The 16,039-nt window shown below is 38.0% G+C and overlaps 1 protein-coding gene and 1 long non-coding RNA gene across 4 annotated transcripts in view; both read right to left on the bottom strand.

Annotated features, from left to right (window-relative positions):
* The window catches only part of Sesn (Sestrin), a 248,374-nt gene that overhangs the window by 211,263 nt on the left and 21,072 nt on the right, over positions 1-16,039 (bottom strand). The window lies entirely within an intron of this gene.
* Positions 28-2,552, bottom strand: LOC144468043 (uncharacterized). 2 transcript variants are annotated; one of them, XR_013493758.1, is made up of 4 exons: positions 1,831-2,552; positions 1,336-1,568; positions 792-901; positions 28-685 (listed from the first exon to the last, which is right to left on the bottom strand). It is a non-coding gene; the product is annotated as an uncharacterized LOC144468043 (long non-coding RNA). The 2 variants fall into 2 exon arrangements; XR_013493757.1 differs by having other exon boundaries at positions 792-1,568.

Genomic DNA, 16,039 nt, shown 5'->3' with positions numbered 1-16,039 from the left:
AGTAGATTATGTAAAAAATTCCTTATTATCAGTAGGATCCAACAGTGTTTTTTCCCTCATACGTTCTTGCAAACGCGATTGATCTGTTTAAAGTGCATTGTATCATCATCTGATACAAACATGCTTTCTTATATTACTTAAGGTATATCTGATAAAAGCTTTCAATTTAGCTCTAATTGTATGACTAGATTGTACATTTTTGTACAGTGATGATATTTTTAATGGAGTCACAGCGTGATAAGCCGAATTACGGTATTTGTTGTGAAATATGTCTTAAAAAGTGATGTCACGGTGTATGACGCGTTTTGATGTATAAGGAAGTTAGCACAATCTTCTCACGATTCTTTGCGAAAGTCCATTTAATGTACTGTAGAGAATCAAGCCACGCGCAAACGATCGCTACTTTCTGAACACTCTGTAGAAACACTTGTTCAACGTTGGCTCGTTGTTAGCCGGGCCGGAGCGAAACCAGCGTCAGCGATCCGTCTCATCGCATCGTAAACACACCTCCAATTTTAATATCAACTGTACAGAATGTCGCGTCGTAAAGGAAAATCATTCGGGTAGCTAGAAACTCGTGATACTTATAGTATTCTATGTATAAGGATGGCCGAGCTGGACGACGTGATACCAAGAAACTGGCTTGGGTCTAAGTATCACGGTTTTATAGAAGACGCAGGTCCTCCTGATTTAAATTATAGAAGGAAATGTTATTTCACACCCAATAATTCTAGTGCTTTTATTTTTTAATATAACGGAAACGAAAGTTTTTAAAGTGTCGTTAGACTCACTTCGAAATAATTATTGGACTGCAAATCATTGTGTGTTTATGGCCTATAAACGTATTTATGTGTTCAATAAAATTCAATGCAGCCTCCTTGCATTTACGATTCACCGATACCTGTAATAGAGGAAATCAGAAGCCCTACTTTTGTTTAACGAACTACCAGGTGCTGGAATGAACTGGTTTGTGCCAGGTTATAAAAATAACACATCTGCGTTTATTCAAGCGAAACCTTTTTTTCCAATTCTACAGCATACGATTATCCTCGTGTCAAAATAGATTTGAATAGATTAAAATTTTAACATCGCCATCTTTAATAGTATACAATTTTACGAATCGAATTGCACACTTCCTTGCAATAACGTGTAACAATCCAAAACGTAAAATTGCCATCTCCGTGTTTAAAATTCTTCAAAGGTGTGATTACCTTTTATACGTATTTTACACCCAGCCATAAAAGATAAAACTATTAGATTCTTCCGCAAGAAGAAACCATCACGACACGAACATTTTAGTTATTCGTTAACGATATTATTTTATTGTTTACCTACCACCTATCCAGAATTCTGTCACGTGAAAAAACCGTGCGGATGCTTACAAATGAAGACATAACCACGATCCGCTCTCGTTACGCACATCTCGACGAACCAAACAGGGGTAATACATAATATTGCTGGCTGTTGTAAATCGCCAGATAAAACCGTTCCAATGATTCGTCTCTATATAAAAAAACAGTGCTTGCAACAACACTGATTTGAAAACAGAGCTATTCTAAAAAAGAAACCTGAAAATTTTTCAAGAATGTTTCTTGACTTATCAACGAACTTTTTTTAAATCTAAAAATGTAATGCATTCTAACCAAAAGGAAAATATTCGACACATCTTCTGAACAATCATGCAAGAAAAATTTTCTCCTTGTTCCATTTTTCAAATAATTGCTGCTCAATGCTGTTAACATAATATCATTTACGCTCACGTCTATGTATTACTGAAATTCTACAGAAAAAGCTAACGTTCGTACGATGAATCGTTTAGCTTGTACACACTTAATATGTTTGAGCTGCGATGATAGGTAAAGTCTTTGTTTGAGATCTCTGCTATCTGTCTGCATTCAGTATGGAAACCATTGTTGGATACTGCATAGTGAGATCATCGATGCATATTTTTTCCCATTCAGACGATATATTCTAATCTTGTTACACCTTGCTTTGGCACAGAAAGGAACAGTGTGATTGCATAGCTGAATCAATCAATCATCGTTTATCAGCTTACTGAGCATAAAATTTGCATTCATTCTTCGTTCTCGAACTGGTGAAAGAACAGAAGGGTATAAATTATCCAGAAAGGCACATATACAGTGCAATGTTAAATCAAACGTTAGGTTTTGGACCTGAAAATTGATAACTTTTAAATTAAAAAAACGCTTCGATTTTCGAAAAGAACTACTTATATTATTTTGATAGAAATTTGACTTCAAAGCATGGCTTTGATCACGATGACTAGTTAATATTATTTCATAGAAAGAAAGTTGGCAAATTATAATATTAATAGGACACAGAATATATTGCGTAGTCAGAAAATGATTTTCGAATCATTTCGTGTTTCTGTTAGTGGGAAAGCTGTATCAAGGTGTCACTGTATTCTGGGATCCCCGGATCACTACTGTACGCCGCGGGGTTCGATTCCTTGCGTGCAACACTTGTTGAATGTCTCCTTCGGAATCAGACGAAATTTCACGGATCGAACAGCACTGACCGGTCTAACGTCGGCTCTGTTACCAGCGAAACGTCCGCGGCATAACAACCGAGAGGATAGATAATAGTGCAATACGCGGTGAGAGGGACGAGGCGGAAACGAGGCTACTCCACTCGAGATAGCCGGGTAGAGGGAGACGGAATACGACCCTGATTGCCAAGGAGAAATCTGCACCGTGATCTCGCGCGAGCTACGAGCGTGGAATAACGTGTCTTCGTCCCAAGCGAACAGTTTCAGAGGCAGCGAACGAGAAAAAAGCATCGAACCAAACGAATAGAAACTGAATGTCGCCGCTCCATGCGATTCGTTATCGCTTAACGCTTTGTACACTCCGCGAAAATCGTACAGAATTATTATACGAAATATCCTGCTGTAATAACATGCTTGAACATCATTCAAATTATTTGAAAAATAATTGTTGACCTAACATATTATCCGGTTAGATTTTATTTCGAATAATTATATATTGTAATAGTGGAACATACAAATCATTTTTTTCTACATTTGAGATATATTTAAAAGAATTTTACATTCTATTTATTATTTGAACAAATACTTTTTCGAATACAGTCTCAAATAATTAATCTTTCCATCATACCAACACGACGCAACCCTAATATTTCAATAAAAAAGGAAAATAGCAAAAGATTAATCATTGCCGTGTATGTTCCTATTTATATCGAAGGAGTTCCGTTCGAAACATTTTTTGTAGATGTATTTGCAAGAAACATTAAGATAAAAGAGTTTAATAATTCATAATGTGTATTATGTCGAAGACAAAACAAGAAGTATAAATCTGCAGTGTTTGATAAAAAGAAATTGTAAAATCATTATCCTTAAGAATACATTTTTCGAGGTACTTTTTTAGTTGAAACATTCAAATTTTTCAAATGAAATTAAACATGCATATTAACAAAAATAAAAAAATCAGCTGATCTATTAAAATTCTACGTTTGGCACAAGATATTTTCTGATCGATGTAAGAAATCGTTTCCTATTTCAGATTTCTGTAAAATAATTCATGAAAATGAGAATTTGCATGGAGACCCGCGACCTGTATATTAGAAAACACTCGGTAGTGTTAAGTAAAATTCGCCGTCGAAAGTGCGGGTTCCGCCAATTCATCGGATTCGTTTCGTGTAAGGAGAATAGGACGGTCCCTAGGCAGCCGTAAGGCGCAAACAACCAGCTGTATTATCGTTCCAGCTAACACTGTCACGGATAAGCCTCGGGAAATATTTACTGACGAAACTGACATACCCTTTGTCAATGGAGGGGCCTGGCCGAGCCTCGGGAGGACACGGCTATACCATTGTTAGCCGAAGAAAGATTATCACCGTGATCCGTTCTTTGTTCGAACTCGGCCGGTTTATGAACCCAGCATCACAGGAAGGATTGAACGGCGCGAGCCTCAGATTCAAGATTAAAAAACAAACGGGCCTAGCCCCCGTTAACACCGGTGGCTACACAGATGCTATACGGATGCCAAACGCGACCGAAAAGATAAAAACTTACCAACGCACATTAATAAAGTGTATCGTCCAGCTCGAGCTTGCCAATTGAAATGAAATGTCATCTATCGACAATCTTTTAATAGTCTTTTCAAATTCCTTAAAAAATATTTCAAAAGCAATTTCCTTCACAATTCAAGACATTACTTTGATTAATATTAGCTAGCAACTACTTCTGAAATTATTATTTAATAAAAATTATTGAGCTCCTGTTGCAGACCAGCCTGTCATTGAAAATCTTATTGGCAGGCTTCCGGTAAATGAAGTGGTAAAAGTATAATAAAACAGTCAGTTAGATTGGCGCGCTGTCGTTCGCGAACTAGGTTGCCAGGTTTGGATGCGAGATTCCAGATTGGTAGAGTGGGGGCAAATAATATGATGAGCCGACACCCACTGCCTCGTCTCGTGCGGCGGAATCGGAGTCACTCCGAATCACTTGGCCAGCTAAAGGGTGTCCTCATTGTATTTTGGTTCATTACCGTGTTCGCGTCACATCACCTCGCGCCCATAGGTTACAAATCGCAGCTAAGAAATGCGATACAATAGAGACACCCTTTAACTTTTCGAGTGTCTCCGACTGTGCCTCACGCGGCGAAGTAGAGATGGTCGCTTGCCATATCACCTGCCACCTCTCTACCAAACTGGAAATTCGCACCCAAACCTGGCAACCAGGTACAAGAATCACGCGCTGCAGTAAAATTTTATAACTCGCGCTACTATGAAAGCTTCAGAACAAAATTTACGTGGTATTAAAAAAGCCATTTGCAGATGCTGCAGAGAAATTTTCAAGTAAATCCGTGCTTTCCCCTCGGGCTATTTCGAAGTTTGAAAGTTAGGGATATCGTTTATATTTAGACTACCGGTTTTCATGTTAACATTTGTAATACCACCTTGGATGCGATTTTTAAAAGGAAGTTATTTCCCAATCGTTTTATAGTTGAGAAAATTTAATCACTTTCGAGTTCTGTAGGTCTACATTTTATAAAAATCCTACAATACGTACACTTATCGAAAAATTTAAGAAACTTTACTAACTTTGTTAACATTTGTTTTATTTAGTGCATACGATAAATAAAAAAAAATTAAAATTAAAAGTTAAAACATTATTCAAAAATAAAATCGGCATTTCCGTTGACAGAATACAGATTTTTATCTTGCATTAAAAAGGTTTTCTACACCTAAAATAAGCATTCGAGTAGCATACTACTTCACACGTGTTGGCAAGTGTGTGTGCATGTAGAAGTAAAAGTATGCGATCACTTTCTGTGGAATACTCGATAAGTTAAATAATCTTTAGAACTGTTAAATAGGAAGAAGGATTAATATTAGGGCACGCATTTTTAAACGTGTATTAAAAAATTGGAAATTCATGTTTCTAATACACGTGTACAAAAATATTTAAAAAAAATATTTTGTTAATGAACAAATTTTATTCGAAGATCACAAATAAATCTTCGAAGAACCTTTGTCAGTTCCAATAAACGCGTTGCCGAGTTCCAAACGCCAAAGACCCAGCGACCGACCAACGACATGCAATTGTAAGCGGATGAGGAATCACGCACAAATGAATATTTAGACTTTTACATTTTTTCAATATACTTTCATAAAAGTACTAGGAATGAGTTGTTCCCGACGAAAATGAATCCAAACACGACATCATTCGGACTTTCTTCAAGGATATTATAATTTTTTCATAATATTACGTACAAATAAAAAATGTTCCATTACATAAAAGTTCCTCAACTGCTAGAAGTATTATCAGAAAAAAACGCACCGGTTAAAGTTCGGAACTATTAATTACACGTGTACTTAAATCACGTGAAATAGGGATCTCTAATAAATATGTAGCCGATCATCTGTTTCATATTCTACAAATAGCATTTCAGTGAATGCAAGCGGTTAACACAGTTTTAATTCGGTTCAAAGTCATTTCAGAGCCCAGACCTCGGTAACAATTAATTCACGGAATCTATAACGACATCGAGCACGCCGAAGAAGCGTTGCTCTTGGTTTTTGCTTGATCGAAAACACGATAGAGCCTCATAGAACGGTTTCAGAAATGCCCAAGCAACTAGCCGCGTTTTGTCCGGCGCAAGTTGTAATTCTCCTTGGCAAGTTCCAATTCCGCCGCGGAAAAAAAATCTCGCAAAATCGACTGTAACAGTGCAGCCTTCGTCGAGACAATTACCCACACGCTCCCATCTACATTCCATTCCCAGTAAAGTCAAGTCTTCAGCAAGCCGCGGTCGGACAAAAAGTTCAGGCGTCTTTCCGAGCGATTCAAGGCGACTCTGTTGCATTAATTCGCGATATCGCGTAATTGAGGCACGGCACGCCAACCAGCGTTGCACGCTCGATGACGGAAAGTCGGGCTCCATCCGAATTCGAGCCGGGACGCTCGCCAGTGAGCATTCGAAATAAATCTTGATAGGCCGCGGCGGCTGCGTCACTTAATTCTAGATAATTATCGGTGACATTAAACCGCTGCTGCGTCCCGAGCAGAATCGGTTACGTAATATCCGTAAATTGTGCCAAAACAGCCGCGGCGATTCTTCTGACTCATGAGCGTCACTGACCAGCAACGCCAACTCGACCCGTGTTCATCGGCAGACTAAAGCTTCACTCTGATTATCTATAGTGTACCGATATCTTGCTGGCACTTAACGATATGTCGATGATATCGTTAAAATATTGATGCAAATGAAGAGATTGATCATACAAGTTTGATCATGTTAGATACTTGACAGATTAAATGTTATCATCAAAAATATCTGCTCATTTTAATCAATATACAGTGTTGTACGAAAGATTGAATGAACGAATAAATTAGAACAGATTCCGGACTTCCAAAATGTTCAAGTTTAGGTGAGAGATCTGAATCGTTAGTCTAAGATCCTTAGACCCTCTTGAACTTTATTAAATAGACAATAAATCTTCGTATTGGGGTTTATGTACTACTTCAGGCGAATTTGTAGATGTGAACAAAAATCAAGTCATTTATAGAAAAAAAAAGTAGAGTACAAGAAACAAATGTAAAATCATTTGATCAAACAATAAACTCAATCGATTTGCTTTATTTCAATCACCTAAATTTCAGAGCTTCTAAAGCTATCAAAGAGTATCGGTATTCACACGTTTAATTGCAAATCGATGAACAGATGGTTTTTTTAAATTTATGTAAACGCTCCAATTATTAGTGATTATGCAAAATATACCATGATGAAGAATCAAAGAAACACGGACGTCAAATCGGCCCGTAACATTCTTTGCATACGCTGCCACTAAAATTATCGAAATTGCCCTACCCTGCAACTGCTGGCGAGTTGTTAGCGAGCTTCAGTGTGAACAAAGTTGTACAGCTCCCGAGAAGCTTACGAAGATCTCGCGAACAGCTCTAGCCAGTGCAGTCCAGCATAAGTGGTCGAGCAGAGTCGCAACACGTATGAGGGAACTGACGAACGTGCTCGGAGACGAGACATTGGTCACGCACTCGACCGGAGTGTATCGGGGTCCGTATGGAATCCTAGCCTCCCGCGCAGGAACACCTGGCCGTAAGCGTCACGGTTAATTTGCACTTTCTATGAATTTTAATCAGCCCGCGAGCAGAGGAGGATCCGGAGACAATAGCACGTACACACTCCAGGCGATTATCGAGCGGCTGTCTGATGTGCAACTACCATCGACGATGCATCTCGTTGAACATCGCATAGAACCGATACGTACATTACGTACTTCGGAAACAAAGAAACGCATTATTCCCTTAGGATTAGTTCGCCTTGTAAAAGTAATAAAGATTTGTTTTCTTCGTAATTCAAAAAATAGGAATTGCACAAACATACAAATGGAAGAAATGAATTTCTAAAATGAAACTTAGTTTTTACGATACCTATACAATTAACGAAATCTATCTAAAATACAATTCGAATAAATTCGTTCACCATTTCGGAGGCATTCGTAATTCAGCTGCATTGTATTCTTTTATAATGAAATCGTTCTGTAGTCATAATATAGGTGTAATTCATGTTAATTTTGTGAAACACAGGTCCGCTAACGATTTCACAGTTAATGCGGTCACAGTAAAATAAATTATAAAAAAATTATTAATTAAAATTGTTGGTCTCTAAAAGAGACCTCAAGAGGTTAGGACAATTTTCTCAAAAATGAAAACATTCGATCGTCAATGCTTAGAACATATACTCATTCTAGTTTCAAGCATTTGCCATTTCGCATTAAAGCGATGCCATTAAAACCGTAAATACATAGTATTTAAAACAAAATTAACGCTGCTTTTTTATAGTACACATCATTGTAAAATAAGTCATAAAAGCTTAAAATCAATACAAATTCTCTACTTCTTTTCTATTGTTTTAAAATATGAATATTTTTTAAACACGACAAAAAGTCTCAACCCCTTAAATATCTGAAAGTAGGCTATCAATTCAGCTCGACTATAAATAAACCAACGAAAGAAATATCCCGGAACATCTATCTGTCCGATGTTTTCATAACTTAAATTGCAGCTGCGACAAAACTTATCGATATTCTTGAAACAAAACTTCGTCTCACATTAGACAACTTTATCGCATCTTGAAGAAGAAAAGAAGGACCTAACAGCCGATATACAATGAAAACAAGTTCGAACCGGGTGCGCCGGTCGTTGATCGAGAAAAAGGGTGATCGTCGTGTGCGTCGTATCAGGTACGCCAACACGGATTAACAGGAGCCTAAAAGAGCGAAGATACGATGAGCGGACGCAATCAACGCCGACGAAGACTGGGACGAGTAGAAACAGCAATATTTTGTTAGGCGTAAACCCTGTAAACGCCGGGCAACCTTTTGGAGAAGCCGGTGAAAAAGAAAACGGCTCGAGGAGGACGCACGCGGAACAACGCACTCACGGGGAGCGAGCAACGGTGTATGGTGCAACGGGCGTACATGCGGGCGTGCACGCGTGCATATCAATTCCGCGCGGAGGAGTCGCCAAGATCTCATGTAAATCATCGGGACAAGATGGCTCCTCCCTATTTGCTTGGCGTTGTGTGCACACAGAACGGGCCGTTGTAATGCTCGAAGCATGTTTTTAAAGTGAAAATGTAGTAGGCAGCGCGCAGTCCGCGCGATAGCTCTCGCGACGTTACGCGCGCGGACAGTGCGTCATCTTGTACGGGGTGTCTCACCTGACACCACCACCTTTAGCTTTATCAGTCCTGATTAGTATAGATATTAGTCGTGTCATGTAGCATAATTTCTGAAAGTATCATGTAGATGAATAATAACGATATATTAAACGTCCTGTAATTTATCCCATTGAATTCATCTTGTTTACGTTTAAATACAATACAATGGTCCATATCAAGTACATAATTCTGTTATCTTCAGAATGATTCATGATGCTCATTTGCAATACCCAATTCAAATCACTTCTTCCCTATGTTCTCCAACTGTTTTAAATTTTTCAATAATATTATATGCAACTTGATAATATACAATGCTGACACCTACATATAGTAACGCAAATAACACTTATACGCTCAAGGGTACGGTTAGGTGTAAATATCGGGTCGGTACAAATGTGGTGACTTTTCTTACTCGAACTTTTCGAGTTATCGAATGAATAATACAATTTGCTGTATTACAATTTGCATAGTAGAGCATAGGTCACTTTGTTTTGGAACTACATACCTCGAGGCCTGTTTGAGCAGTTGTATTTTTATAAGAATTTATGTATTAATTGGCGTAATAATTTCTTGCAATCTGGGATAAGACGAAACGAGATCTTTATCCTATTATATAAACATCTCAAGGAAAGTGTGTTGTAAATACTTGAATTTATAACGTATTGTAACAATTATGTCTAATAAACTATTTCTTATCTTGAAACATATGAAAATTAATATTAATTCATTAAACACTATTCTTTTAATTCACGAATTATGATAAAATTAGGCAATTTCTTCAGTGGAAGATAATCTCTACAAAATCGATTTTAAGTAATCATCGGCGTGAGAAAATTAATCATTAGATGTGAATAGATGTGGACTCAAAACAAAATGAAAATGTTTTACATCAATGATAAAAAAGAAGTGAAGTAGATATTTCCCTTGAATAATTAAAATATCAATTAAAGAAATAAAATGCGAAATGAAAACAATGAATCATATAGTTAAAGGCTTGAAAATCTTCTGCTGTTTTATGTTTCGCCTGCTTATCTTCAAGATAGATATATAAAATCAGAAATGCATTTATCATTATTATGTCACTAAATCCTTCGATTAGGTCCACTGTGAACTGAACGATAATGCTTGCATCACATTCGCTTGGAATACACTGGCTTGAACTATACTCGCTTACAGTACAAGGTATGTCTCGTCATGACTCATGACGAACAACTATTTATCGCTGAATCGCGAATAACTAGGGAGAACGAGAGGGATGGGGAGAGAACGAGAAAGATGAAGAGAGAAAGGGGGAGATGGAGAGAGAATGAGGGAGATATAGAGAGAACGAAAGAGATGGAGAGACAGAGACCGATTACACACGGTCTGCAAGGTCCAGTCGGTGAAAATCCATTTTTTCCTCCCGTTTCTCTTTCTTTTCACCGCGAAACAGACGCCGAACGTCTGCACCGCTTCCTTGACATTATTTTTCTGTCGTGCTTCGCGAAACACCACCGTTAGATACGTCTGACAAGGGGAGGTCGCGACTCTTCGACTTTCCAACGTGCTCAAACTTTAATAGTAAGGACCGATGAATAATAAACCAACTGGAAACACGATACAACAATCATTAGAGGAAAGAGAAAAGCGCGAAAGGGCACTTGAAAGGTAACACTAAAATTCGAAAAATACTATTGAATGAAAAAATGAAATTATTGTTATTATTATTATATTTAATAGATTGTAAATAATCTATCGGTATTAATAACTTTCTACCATCTTTCTATTGTTTTAAATTTCACATATCCAAAAGTTTGTCATAAAACCATAAAAATCTGTTCAATTATTCCGTATTTAATAAAGAAAAAATGAACACGTTGCGCCAAGTCCACATTAGGTCGAACAATTTGCGAACGAAATTATTATCATCTTCGCATTGGAGTCTGCGAATAGCTTGCAAATTGCTCGCGAACAATTACATGCTTGTTCGCTTCAAATTCATGGTTAGTTAAAACCCGTTAAATTGTTACAAAAGCATCCAGACACGTTAAGAACTCGCAAGCAGTCCCTTTGATGTACCGCTTCCTGAGTGAACAGTGTTCGCGAAAGTGTCCACACTGCAAACGTGTACGGCTCGCGCGAGGTGTTCGCATACAACATTGTGGACCCTGAAATAGGAGAACGCGAAATAGCGAAACCTTCCGAAGGTGTAACGCACCGTGTGGCACAGCGTAATTTGATACAACATCTAGATCAGCTAAAATCGTCCAATCTCTACTGCCTTTTAAGTTCACGTCGGATCAAGTGTTTTATAAATATAGATTACTGCAGCCTGATAATACGAATTTACTGTAAATAGCGACGCGTGGGTTGTTTGAAAGCGTAGCACGACCAAAAACCAATACTACTTTTCCAACGTGTTAATATTATCATCATCATCCACGTGTTAGTGTTGTCCGTTAAAGGTAGGATAGCCCGAAACCGTATTAGAAAATCGACGATACGTGCGAACCAACACACCGCCGTTCTTATCTCTTACCGATATCTGAGAACGATTCTTTACATTCTCTTATCGACCCCGAGTAATGTTAAATATTTTACATGTTCGACAATTTGTTTGAGTGGAAACATTCATGAGCATGTGTATGCACGATATCATCTCATCGGTGCGATTAATCAAACAACGTGATCCAATTTGTTCCAACAATTCCGAACGGTTTAGCTACCGATGTTCTGTACAGATTGAGCGTTGTTACAAGATCCAGCGCTAAATGGATTGCTATTCACAGGTAATAACCTCATTTCACGAACGTCTACACTTGTTCCAGATGAGGAACAATAATGCCATTTTCACAGAATATTTTTCCCATGCAGGACGATATTCGAATGCGAACGAATTGTAGATGATCCCATTGAAAGTCCCGCTCCGATTTAGTTTTAACTGTCAGCTGTCCAGACGGATTCTCGTACGATGTATGAGATATTTGCTATTACTGGCACAATACACGCTATCGATTCAAACTTCTGGACACACTTTATAAATCGGTGGAAATGTCGATGCTTGTTACATCGGCGAAGTTAGGTAACTAGAAATAATTTATTTAGCTGTTTTTGCTTTGTAACAATAGCGGGAATAGTATTATTATACTTCGTACGATTTCTATTACAATATAAACTTGAATAAAGAAGTTTATCGTTTTATACATTTCCCAGAAGAACATTTTTATTCTTGTTATTTTTAAGGTAAACGTTTCTTAATGTATGATATCATCATTTGTCCTAACGAGAATTGATCCTTTCATCTTGTAGAAATATCAGCGAGAATTTTAGTATTTCAGACTCGTTATCAGATCTCTCATTAGATCACCATATTATTTCCTAAACTCTCAAATGATTGTAAAACAAAACAATACATCGTTAAAAATAATTATACAAAAATAATACGTTATTTAAAATAATATTTTAAATAATGTTATTTCGAGAGTGTTCACTGACATGAAAATAATTATGAAATAAAATAATATGTTGCTTGAAATAATATTTCAAATAAACGTGACCGAGTCTGTAATGATAGACTCATTTTACCAAAAAAATATGCTTGTGTCACGGCAACGTCAAAAATGATAAAAAAAAAACGAAAAAGCCGCTCACACGAAGTGACTGCGAACAGCCGATCGATTTCGGATAATTCGTAATCAAGCTCGAATTATCGAAGTCTCCAATTACCATGATTTCGGCGTGTCCTTGTCCAACACATCCGGTTATCGGAGGACCCGTGTCGACTTTTAATTACGCGTCGATTTTGTTCCCTCTCGCTTTCGTTTCGGTCCCACGACATTAAGTAACTAACGATCCTGCGGGAGCCCAAAGGATCGAATCGAAGCCAGCCATGCCGAAACTTTGCCCAGACTCCTCGAGGCACCCCTTTTTCGTCTAGCTGAGTCAAATCGACCGAACATGTTCATCGGCCCCTGTAATCGAAACACGAATCTTCCGGTCCCCGCAGGTGAAACGCGCGTTACAGAATTTTTAGAGCCACCGGACTGGTCAGTCGTCCAGAAAGCCGTGATTAATTCGATCCGCTTCGATCCTGTCACCAAATTTGCCAGCAACCCGAACGTCACATTTCCACCGTGCTGATAGATACAAACTTTGAACGTTTTCGATTCCCGGAGACAGCCCTTCGCCATTAGTATTTTTTTTTCTGCTTAGAATTGTGTAATACCAATCGTATTAATTCGAGAGCCCCGACATTCAATTTCATTCATAATCTTGACACTCGATCTAGTAAGTCAACCTGACCGGTTTCAAATGTTTCATTTTAAAATTACGGAAATTATAAAGAATCTCTCAAAGAAAATTATCCGATCGATATCTCAATGCTAACAACAATATAAACTTCAGTATTGAACAGATATCTGAGAAACTACGGAAGATAGTAAAACAATGTTATTACAACAGTTGTCCTCTATTCTAATGCAGCTTATACGATAAGGAAAAACGTATAGGCTATTAGCGGTAGCTAATATCGCATGCGGTCTAATAACGACATTGCATAGTAAACGTTACCATTGGCAGGAGTAAGTAGGACAAAACAGTGCAAAAAGACGAAAGTGACAAGACAAAAGTTCAAGTATGTTAACTGTGAACGACCCTTAGCCGCTTCTCCGTAGATCCGTGAGATGTATTTGTGGACTCCACCTTAAACTGAGCCACATGGCTGTACGCATATACTTTCTAATTATATAGTATCTAGCCGGCATCAGCTGTGCTCGTTGCTTGACCGAGAAACTCGCGAGGACATCGAGGAAGGCGGATGGAACCGAGGGAAATGCGATTCGCAAATATCCCGGGGACTAATGAAAAATCTTTACGCACGTGTATTTGATTTTAGTTATCGCGAAATCTCCGCTGAATTCAAACCGTTGTAGCACCAGGGTCGCGTTCATGTTTTTAATTCTGATTTCTAAATTTAAACGATTCTAATGAATAAAATGTAAACGCAAACTCAATTGAATTAGTGTTAGTTAAATAAAAATGAATTCATATTGTCGTAACATTCTCCTAAGTTATTTATACAAATTATTATTTACTTGGCTTTCGAGAGTTTCGAACTAAAAACATGGCACGAAGTTTGAGTTTCGAACTTTTAGAGTTTCGAGGGGTTTCGAGTGCCTCAGCTTTGATTATTTATATGAAAAAATTAATCACTAAACTGTGGACCTTGATGCAAAATAAAAATGTCTTGCATCAACTATGAGAAAAGAAAGGAGCGGGGGGGAGGGGGGAGGGGGGTAAATCGCTTGGAACGTTCACATCTAAAAAAAACGAAGTCTCGAAAAGAAAGCGAGCCGTGCGGTGGATAATAGCGTGAAAGTTAGTATGGTCGGCCCGATGAAACCGCGGCCCGGCGATGTTTGCAAAAAGGATGATAGATACGAGCGTAGAATGCGATTGCGCGAGACTAGCAGCGTGCAATAGCAGCTCGCTGTTCACCGGCTACGCATGCAGCTTCTGTTCGCCACGCGAACATCCGATGCACTTTCCTATTTTTGCGCCGAGCGGTGACCGGCTGATTTCGATAACGGTACACGCAATTATTCCATCAACATTGTTATCCATCTGGCCGAGCTACCCGCGAAGACAGGCAAATTGGGTTCCACGGGACGGACAATCCGCGGGCGAGCTCCCCTTTTTCTCTTTCTAGACGTTCTCTTTGCCTGCAGGCTGAATTATCCTGCTATCGGTAATAAAGAACCGAACGTGCTACATACTTCGGCACAGAGTGTACTGCCAATTTAAATCCAGTGAAATTTAGTCACACCTTGACTGCCGATTCCGCAGCATCAATACTTATATACTTAACCCTTTGTCGTGCCACTTTCGTCACAGTTGCGCATTAGAACTGTTAAAATTGCAATAATTTCGCAGACGGAAAAGAAAATGTATATTTAGTTTAATGTGATAGTGTTGATAATTTTAGCAAGAAAACGAAATTGTATTCCGACTTGAAAGAACAGAATAACATTGATAATCAACAGATTATTGCCAGAAATCTCATTGCGGCACGACAAGGGATTAAATGAAATTAAATAAAATTGAAGTAGAAGTGTCTAGTGGTCTAGTATAAAGTAGCCAGAGTACAGTATTTAAAGTGAAACAATCGCGAGAACGGAACAGAAGTAAATCATGCTTATAAATACTTTATATGTAAGATAACATCAAGTACAATCTTTTTGCTCAATTGCCAATCTTGAAATGAACTGGGCGGATATCATATGGCAACATTACTCTTAAATTTAGCAGGGAAAGTCTTCATAAACAAGTACAAGGTCGGTTAAAAATAATCCTTTTTGAATACATCTCACAAACTATTAAATGTCATAGATCATTTTTACAGCAGCTTCTTATAATCTATTGAAATTCAGGAAAAGATAAACGTCGCTCCGATTAATAATAAATTAATTTCTACCGACAGAGACCTCCAACTAACGCTGTCAAATTTTAAAAAATGTTTGTACGAGTAATATACTGTAATCCGAGCTATACTACATTAGTATAACTGTAACACATTTCCTGATGCTTAATATTAAATTTCACACGTAATCTAGTACTATACACGCAATAACGTGCATATTCTGCACATTTTTTGCGCACAAATATCGTATGCATCTTACACATTTATCATGCTTAAGTCTTCGTGGTTTAATGATAATCTTTCCAAAACGACGATCATAGCAATTATCTAGACAGCGTGAAGGTCAAGAGGATCGCTTGCTATGACTTCGATAGTGTAACCACAGTGATAGGAGGTCAGTTTCGTGTGGACGTTA

This window comes from Augochlora pura, chromosome 1 (assembly GCF_028453695.1).
Source record: "Augochlora pura isolate Apur16 chromosome 1, APUR_v2.2.1, whole genome shotgun sequence".
Lineage (NCBI taxonomy): Eukaryota > Metazoa > Arthropoda > Insecta > Hymenoptera > Halictidae > Augochlora > Augochlora pura.
Note: the sequence above shows the minus strand (reverse complement) of the source record. Positions and strands in the feature narration are given on the sequence as shown.